Consider the following 8,456-nt stretch of genomic DNA (forward strand, 5'->3'; position numbering starts at 1 on the left):
TTGGGCCAAGAGTAAACAGTGCTTGTAAGCACTCAAAAGGGTAGTGGTTAAGATGTGGTTGTCCAAATAAAGGTTTCAGGCTCAAAATGGGAAACTAGGGATTAATGTAATTTGGTAGGCTTTGAAAGGCACAATCGGATCAAAAAAAGCCTACAATCCTTTTGAATTCCCACCTTTCATCTTCTTTTGAATTCTCATTTTTAACGCTTTTCACTTTTCTTTTCTTTTTTTAGCTTTTTTTTTCTTCTTCTCTTCTTTTTTTCTTCTTTTGAGTCCTTATTCATTGAACTTTTCTTTTATTCACTTCTTTATTATAATAATTTTTTTTGTTGGAGTATTTTCCTTCCCACCTTTCACTGACCCTGCAAGGGTATTTTTTTACCTTTATTTATTTCTTTCACTTTTTCTTTCTTCTTTTCTCTCCTTTCTCTGGAGGTCTTTGCTTTTGAAAATTTCAAACATGGATTTCCTGTTATCATTTGCACATTCTTGGTGCACTCAAGAAGGTTGGGCCAAGAGTAAACAGTGCTTGTAAGCACTCAAAAGAGTAGTGGTTAAGATGTGGTTGTCCAAATAAAGGTTTCAGACTCAAAATGGGAAACTAGGGATTAATGTAATTTGGTAGGCTTTGAAAGACACAATCGGATCAAAAAAAGCCTACAATCCTTTCTTAAACCAAACATTACTCATGATTTCGCCTTGAAAAACATTCAGGTCAAGTTCTAGATCAACAGTGTAACACAATTGAACTTTGATCAAAATCTCACAAGACAATGCACATGAAACATAAGGTTAGTTTTTTTCTTATCTTGATTGCATGCAAGAGAATTTTCAAGCATCACAAAAGTACAGATAAGATTTACCACGAGAATCTATGATTTACCGCAGAGTCAGTCTTTTCAATCACATCGAATATATTCACATGCTCTTAACTACATAGGTTCCGACCGAGCTGAAAACGTGACTCTTACAGTATGTACAAACAATTTTTTTTGAAGAATGATTACCGAACCCGAGAAGGGCTGCTTACGTATCTCATTAAAATGAGAATCAGGTACGCGTAGTTCGTGCAAATATGACTTGAAAAATATGCACAAACTATTTTTTTTTTTACTTTTTACCTTTTTTCTTTAGCAAAAGATAATATCGAACCCAAGAAGGGTTGCTACGTATCTCACTGAAATGAGAATCAGGTACGCGTAGTTCGTTCAAATCTGACTTGAAAAATATGCACAAACTATTTTATAATTAATTTTTTTTCTTTTTTTACAAAAAAATAATATCAAACCCAAGAAGGGTTGCCTACGTATCTCATTAAAATGAGAATCAGGTACGCGTAGTTCGTGCTTATATAACTTTGAAGATATGCACAAACTATTTTTTTTACTTGAAAAAGATAATACCGAACCCAAGAACAGTTGTCTACGCATCTCACCGAAATGTGAATCAGGTATGCATAGTTCGTCCAGATATGACTTGAAAAATATGCACAAACTATTTTCTTTTTCTTTTTATTCTTTTTTTTAGAAAAAGATAACACCAAACCCAAGAAGGGTTGCCTATGTATCTCACCGAAATGAGAATCAGGTACGCGTAGTTCGTGCAGATATGACATATAATAATTTAAAAATTTAGACCAATCAAAGAAATTCCTAGGTCTAACGCCACTGAAAATTTGTAGTCATGAAGTGCTTTTTTTTTCCCGCACCAATATGTTTTATAGCCTCTTAATTGTCAATATTTATACTGTATGTTGAGTGTACCCTACGAATTTCTACGGTAATGATTTGTTATACTCTTTTTGGATGTTTTCTTAGATCTTTGTCTCCTTTCAATTTTCACAAGATCCAGATATTGTTATGAACATCCCCGACTGATGTCGGGGAAGGTATTCCTACAAAAATATGAGAAATATGTGAGAGCAGGACCATCATGCAAAATAATAATCAAAATAAGTGGGTAACACCTCATAGTCAAATACTCCCCTGATTTTCGTTTTGATTTGATGTAATTGAGAAATGCAAGGACTCTAATTTCGCCAATCCTCTCGTCTCTTGCAACTTTTGAAAAATAATGATTTTTGAATTTGAACATAAATTAATTTTTTGCTATAAAGAAGAACAACTCAAAATGTAAAAGTGTTAGCTCCTGTACATAATGAATAATGCAAAATATCACACAAATAATGAATAAAACACATAAATACTGTTTTAATTAAAGACAAACTGAATATATCACATAGTATACAAACAATTATTGCGCGTCCTATACAAATATGTAACCCTTTTATGCCTAGGGTAGACCTATCTATTTGAAGGATGTACACGTCATTTGAAATATTTCGTTGCCCCCAAAACTCAAATTTATACAATTTTTTTATGAATAAAACTTAATGGGAATACATAATAGGGGAAATGTATACAAAATAATCTGTAACACGCAGGGGTATGACCCTAAACTATGCCTCGACGAAAGATCCTTCTTCTTTCTTGACTTTTTGTAATCTTCGGGTGCCAACATCTTCGAATAGGCTAGTAGCTTGTGAAGCTCTTTCTTTAACTTATATAAACTATAATGTAATCCCTACCTATGAGAAAATTATTTTCTCAAACAACGTATACATCCTTCAAATTTAAACACAAAAGTATGAACATCAATTTAGGCCGTGAGCCATTTTGGACTCAGGGTGGTCTTCTAATGAGCACAACACGCTTTGGGTGTTGGGTCAACTTAGTTAGTATGCTCTAAATTCGGAATTTGGTTTAGCTCTATCCTAGTTGACTAAGAGTGGCTTTTGAAAGACCGGGAACCCAAGCGGACAACTTATGTTGGAATTCACGACAACCATATAAATTACCGATAATTCCGAAAAAGAATTGAGTATTTTAAATTTCGGTTGCGGTTCCGCAAACCATCCTTTAATATACTATGCATACATATTAGATGATGTCATGAATGCAATGAAAAATATACACACAATAAAATAAATAAATAATCAGTGAAATATAAAAATACAAGGTATAACATAACAATAAAACAAAAATTTCCTCAATTTGAAAAAAAATAAAATCCATATTGGATAAAACCTCTAAAATCCCCAGCAAAGTCACCATTCTGTTTACATCCCTATTCAGTCAAAATAGGGCAAAACGTCGCGGCAACTTGAAAATAATTAATTGATTCAATTTTAACAAAGTTTTAAAAATAAAAGAGTTTTAAAAAGAGTCGCCACCTAATTTTAGGAAAACTAGGAAACAATTATTAATCTACAAAACCAAATTGATTCTAGGTAAGGAGTTCAAGTTATTCCGAAGGGAAGGGGTTAGGCACCCTTCGGAATCCACAACTGTGGTTCCCGAATGAATTTTTTTTCAAATTGAGGAAGAATATAAAATAATGTACATATATAATAAACATACAATATACAAAATAAAATAAAATAATAGTCGGCCTAAAGTTTGCCTAACATCAATATTCACAAGATAATGATATTAAAAGTATGATTCGAACTATATTCGAATAATTTCAAGGAGTACCTGTAGAGTCACTTAGTAAAAGAGTTAGTACCAAATAAATATATATAAAAATGAATAACTCAAATAATAACTTAAAAATAAAAATCCGTCTTATTAAAATGGGAGCCTTGGAAATCGACGATAATTTCTCCATCGGCCAATTCCAACAACTGAAATTATATATAAACTTAAATTAGATTTTCCGTCTTATAATATTGGGGAGGCCTCCAAAACCGATGGAGAGTTTTCTCATTGGCCCCTTTCAACAATTTTGACAAACAATTTATATGAACTTAAACTAAAAATTTCATTCTTTGAAAATGGAAAAGGCCTCTAAACCCAATGGATATATTTTTCATTGGCCAATTTCAACATATAAAATACATAAACTTGAATTAAAATTCCGTCTTTTTAAAATGGGAAGACCTCCAAAATCGACGGATAGTTTTCTCATTGGCCAATTTCACAATTTTTCAAACACCAAATCACACAAAACTAGCTAAACTTATACGAAATTATGCGCTAACCTGCGAACAATATCCAAATGCTATTAATAAGCTTCTCAAAATTTATGTCATTAGCCCAACCAATTAAAAAATAACAAAGCATAAAAGAACTAATAAAATTGTAATAATAAAAACAACAACACCAAATGGATGAAGAAGAAACATGATGAAATAGGAAATAAAAGAAAATTAACCAACATTAAACATTATAATAACATAAACAAGAATTCTAATCTAACAAACATATTACAATTTTACCAATTAAAAAATAAAACTGAGCACTGGAACAAATTTAAGCAATTATCAACACGGAAGCATATAAACCAAAATGACTCTATGTAAAATTTTAGAGAAATATATCAATCAAATCTAAACAAAATGAGACAATTAGATTAAAATAAGGAAACAATCATAAAGTAAATATAAAAAGCTAAAATGCACAGGCCACAATGTAATAGACAAAATAAAATAATAAGCATTTAAAATTATGAATCACCAATAATGAACTAAAAAATAAAATAAAAATAGACACATAATAATATGAAACCAAAAGAAATCCGCCTCAGAACATTAACACAAATAAAACTGACTGGAATTTGAAACGAGCAATATGAATCGCCTGAAACACAGCAAATAACATGGCGAGAAAGACAAACAAGACTAAGTAAAACAACATTTTATTTCAGTTGGATTTGAAAGTGAAAGCTTAAACCTCACCCGCGATTGAATTTTGTCGTGGTGTTTGGGTTGTTGGATTGCTGGTTCGTGTTACTTCGCCTGAGCTTGGAGTTGCTGGTGGAGAGCAACGAGTTTGGAGATAGGGCAACATGTGGGAGCTGTTGGACCTGCAAATATAACAAAAAAAAACGTAAAAGGGTAAGGGGAGGGGACTGGCGGTGCTGTTTCTTTAGCTTTGCCCTCATGCTTGCTCAAAATTCACCGCCGACTCTCTCTTTATCTCGTCTTCCGTCGCCTCCTTCTTTGGTGATACTACAACACCCCTCTTTGGAGCCATTTTGCGGGAGAGTGGCGATATGGGTGATGGCTGGTCGGAGGGAGAAGGAGATGGGGTTTGGGGGTTTGTTGGTTTTTGTATGGAGGAACGATTGGGTGGTGGCTGGAGGAGTGAGAAGGGGAGGAAGAAAGAGGAAGGCGGCTGGAAGAGGAAAGAAGGAGAGATAAGGGGAAGGGGAGAGGAAGAGGAAGGGGATGACTGGAGATAGAGGGGGAAGGGAGAAGAGGAAGAGGGAGGGTGAGAGGCGGCTGGGGGGTGTTTGGAGGAAGGGGAACGGGCTGCTGGAGAAGGAGAGGAAGGGGCAGGGGCTGCTGGGAGAGGAAGGCACGAAAGGGAGGGGGAAGGGGTGAGAGAAGAGGGAGGAAGATTGGAAAGGAGGCGGCTCGGCAGGAAAATGGGAAAAAGGGAGAGAGAAGGGTTTTGTCATTTTTTTTTCATCCTCTCCACAAAATATTATCCACACCAAAAAATTATGAGCCTAAGTTATGGGCTTAGTATTGTGACCCAAAATTCTTGAAACAGAATTCCTAATTTTTTTATTTGATTAAATTTTAGACTATGCTAAATTCACACAAATATTAACAAATGTAACAAACAAATGAATAAAGCTACAAAATCACAAATTTTTAAAATGTTAGGCCAAAATTGGGTGTCAACAATTTCCTTTATAATATATTTTAAAAAACTCATTCTCAAAAAGATTGACATTATTTAACTTTTAAAAAATAGAAATTCCACCCCCTCGTTGCTAATTCTCTGCTCCTAATTTATTTTTACATTTTTCTCGTTTTGTATTTGAGATGTACATATATTTTAAGGAACTTTTTTGTGTATCGAATATGACATAAGTAAAAAATTTATTATAAGAAAGTCTTACGGTGGAAAATAAAATATATTTTCAATATGTATATATTTAATACAAAGCAATAAAAATTTTGCAAGCAGAGGGTTAGGTGGAGTGCTTAGAATTTTTTTAAAAAAGTAATTTTTTTTAATACTTTTATAGAGAAATTTAAACTAAAAAAAAGGGGAAGCGGTTACAATGAGAGAGTAAAATATTTTACATTTTGTTTTTTTAAAAAAATATTCTTTCTCAAATGAAAATGACATAGATGAACCAAATTTTTAACGGATGACATAGATGAGTCTTTATTAAAAGTTCAATGACACATTTATGACTATTTGATGATTTATTAATGTTGATTTCTTTTTTTAGTCCATATATATTATAATGGATAAGAATGACAAGTGAAAATAATTGAAGTATAAAAGATTAACTATTTGCATTTTAATTTCTTACCACTTCTATATAGCGATGATTGCTAAATTTTAAATTATATAAATGATCATCATATGCAAAAAGATTTAAATACCAGACAAAAGATCATAATCTGATTTGTTTGAAAGCTTTCGAGTTTCATTTCAAGGTATGCTCAAATTTGAGTTTCTTTATCTTTTCTGGACCAGAAGTTATATTTTTGAAGTTATTTATGTGTGACATGTGAATTTCTATGACGGAGGTATAATTTTCTATTTTACACATAAGAGATCTGAAAAAGACATTTTTAAATTCAAATTGTAAGTAGACAAGAGAAATCATTTCCTTGATTCTTTCTCTGTTTCTACGAACACATTTTAAAACTTATATATGTGTAGATTCAACTACTTTAGGTTTAATATTTTTTTTTTAATTTATTTGAAGATTTTATCTATTGAATTATAAGAAGCTCACTGATTGATTTATATATGACATCCTATTGCGTGGAAAATTTTCAATTTGAAACTGTAGAGAAATAACTAATTAAAAGAAAATTCCAGGATTTTAAGTGAGTTTGAGAAAAATGGTTTTCTAGTTCTTTAGAAGGATATATAATTCAAGTCGGTGAGTGTAAAAATTTTAAAACATAGATACCTCACCCTATTACAATTCGAATAGAAGAAAATGACCATTTTAAATCTCTGGTGTTTAAAGATGAATATCTCTTATATGTAAGGACAAAAAATTCTCGTAAAACCATAAAACTAAAAGAAGTTTGTAAAGGGATAAAAAATTCATTTTTTATGCAACTGTTTAAGATTAAAGATTTAAAAAAATTGTAAAGGGCTCATCGTGTTTTACAGAATCCAATTTCAAATTATTTTAGGTCAAACAAAGGATCAGATCGGGCAAACTGACCTCTCGCGCCAACTGCACTTGTGGTCGCCTATCTGCACTTTTCAATCATTTTCCACACTTTGATCTGCACAATAAACACACCATTTTTCAACTTAAAAAGAAAGCAAACAAAATCTTGGGTCGCCTCCTAAAAAGCGCCTTATTTAACGTCGTGGCACGACACAAGTCCTCACTAGAACCTTATTCTTGGGGTTGGCCGTCGTATAACTGGGAAAATTCCCCTTGTTGTCTCGGGTTCAAATGAGAAGAGATATCACATATTTGGTCTCAAAATAATTGATTTATACTGAATGGGAAGTAATAGTCTGGCTAAGGGTCGATACATCTTTTTTCACGATGTGATTGATTCATGTGGCAATCACACCAGCCACTTGTATGCTTCTCCCATCAAAGAGAATGGTGACAACCTCAATCAGACCAACTCTTTCGGTATGTTCTTGAAGGAGAACGGTCCACATACATCCACAAAGTTCCTAATGTGCTAATGGGGATCCTGATGAGCCAAACCATTGAACAACCCTTTTCTATTGCAAAAGTTGAAACATAGTACTTGTGACGTGAAAAACCACATTTTCTTCGGCTGGAGGCAAGCGAATGGAAACAATACCACCCATAAGATAGGGGTAATTAGCATTAGGCTCGTTGACATCATTGAGATTTCTGATATCATCTTGGTGGCTACTTGAAAACCATTGCTTCCATTCTGTTTCAAGACACAAAACGACAAAGCGGAAGTAAAATTATGTAATTTTAACTATAATTAACAAGAACAACATTCTACTTAACTAAAGGTTCTCAAACAACACCACTCCTTGGCAGTAGGGCCATTTTAATTTCAGGTATCAGGAAACTTCATCCAATACTAAATGTCAACGATTATTAATTCGTATGACCCAACTAATTGAGTTGGGGGTAAAATCCCACGGGGAGTGGTATGTATTTGAGAATCAATAAGTAATTGAGAAAAATCTCAAGTCAATCATAGGTAAAAACATTTATGAATAAAAGCATGGTTCAAGTTTCGGGTAAATTAAGTGTGAAATAGCAGGGTTTTTTTTATTGTAATTATCAACCACAATAGCAAATAACATGTGTAACTAAATAATGAGACAAGTTTTTGGGATGTGATTAGATTATATCTAAGGTATACAAAATGGGTAATTGCAACTGATATTAAATAGTTGTAAATCATGTGACTAAGCTAGCACTTTTGGGGATAAACATTCTCTTGAACAATTTATCCC

At 32.9% G+C, this 8,456-nt stretch overlaps 1 long non-coding RNA gene across 1 annotated transcript; it reads right to left on the minus strand.

Annotated features, from left to right (window-relative positions):
• Nucleotides 1-2,186: 2,186 nt before the first annotated feature.
• LOC109120484 (uncharacterized) lies at nucleotides 2,187-5,580 on the minus strand. The gene is made up of 2 exons (XR_003246026.2): nucleotides 4,739-5,580; nucleotides 2,187-4,042 (listed from the first exon to the last, which is right to left on the minus strand). It is a non-coding gene; the product is annotated as an uncharacterized lncRNA (long non-coding RNA).
• Nucleotides 5,581-8,456: the final 2,876 nt, after the last annotated feature.

The sequence above is a fragment of the Solanum lycopersicum genome, chromosome 1 (genome assembly GCF_036512215.1).
Source record: "Solanum lycopersicum chromosome 1, SLM_r2.1".
In the NCBI taxonomy this organism is placed as follows: Eukaryota; Viridiplantae; Streptophyta; class Magnoliopsida; order Solanales; family Solanaceae; genus Solanum; species Solanum lycopersicum.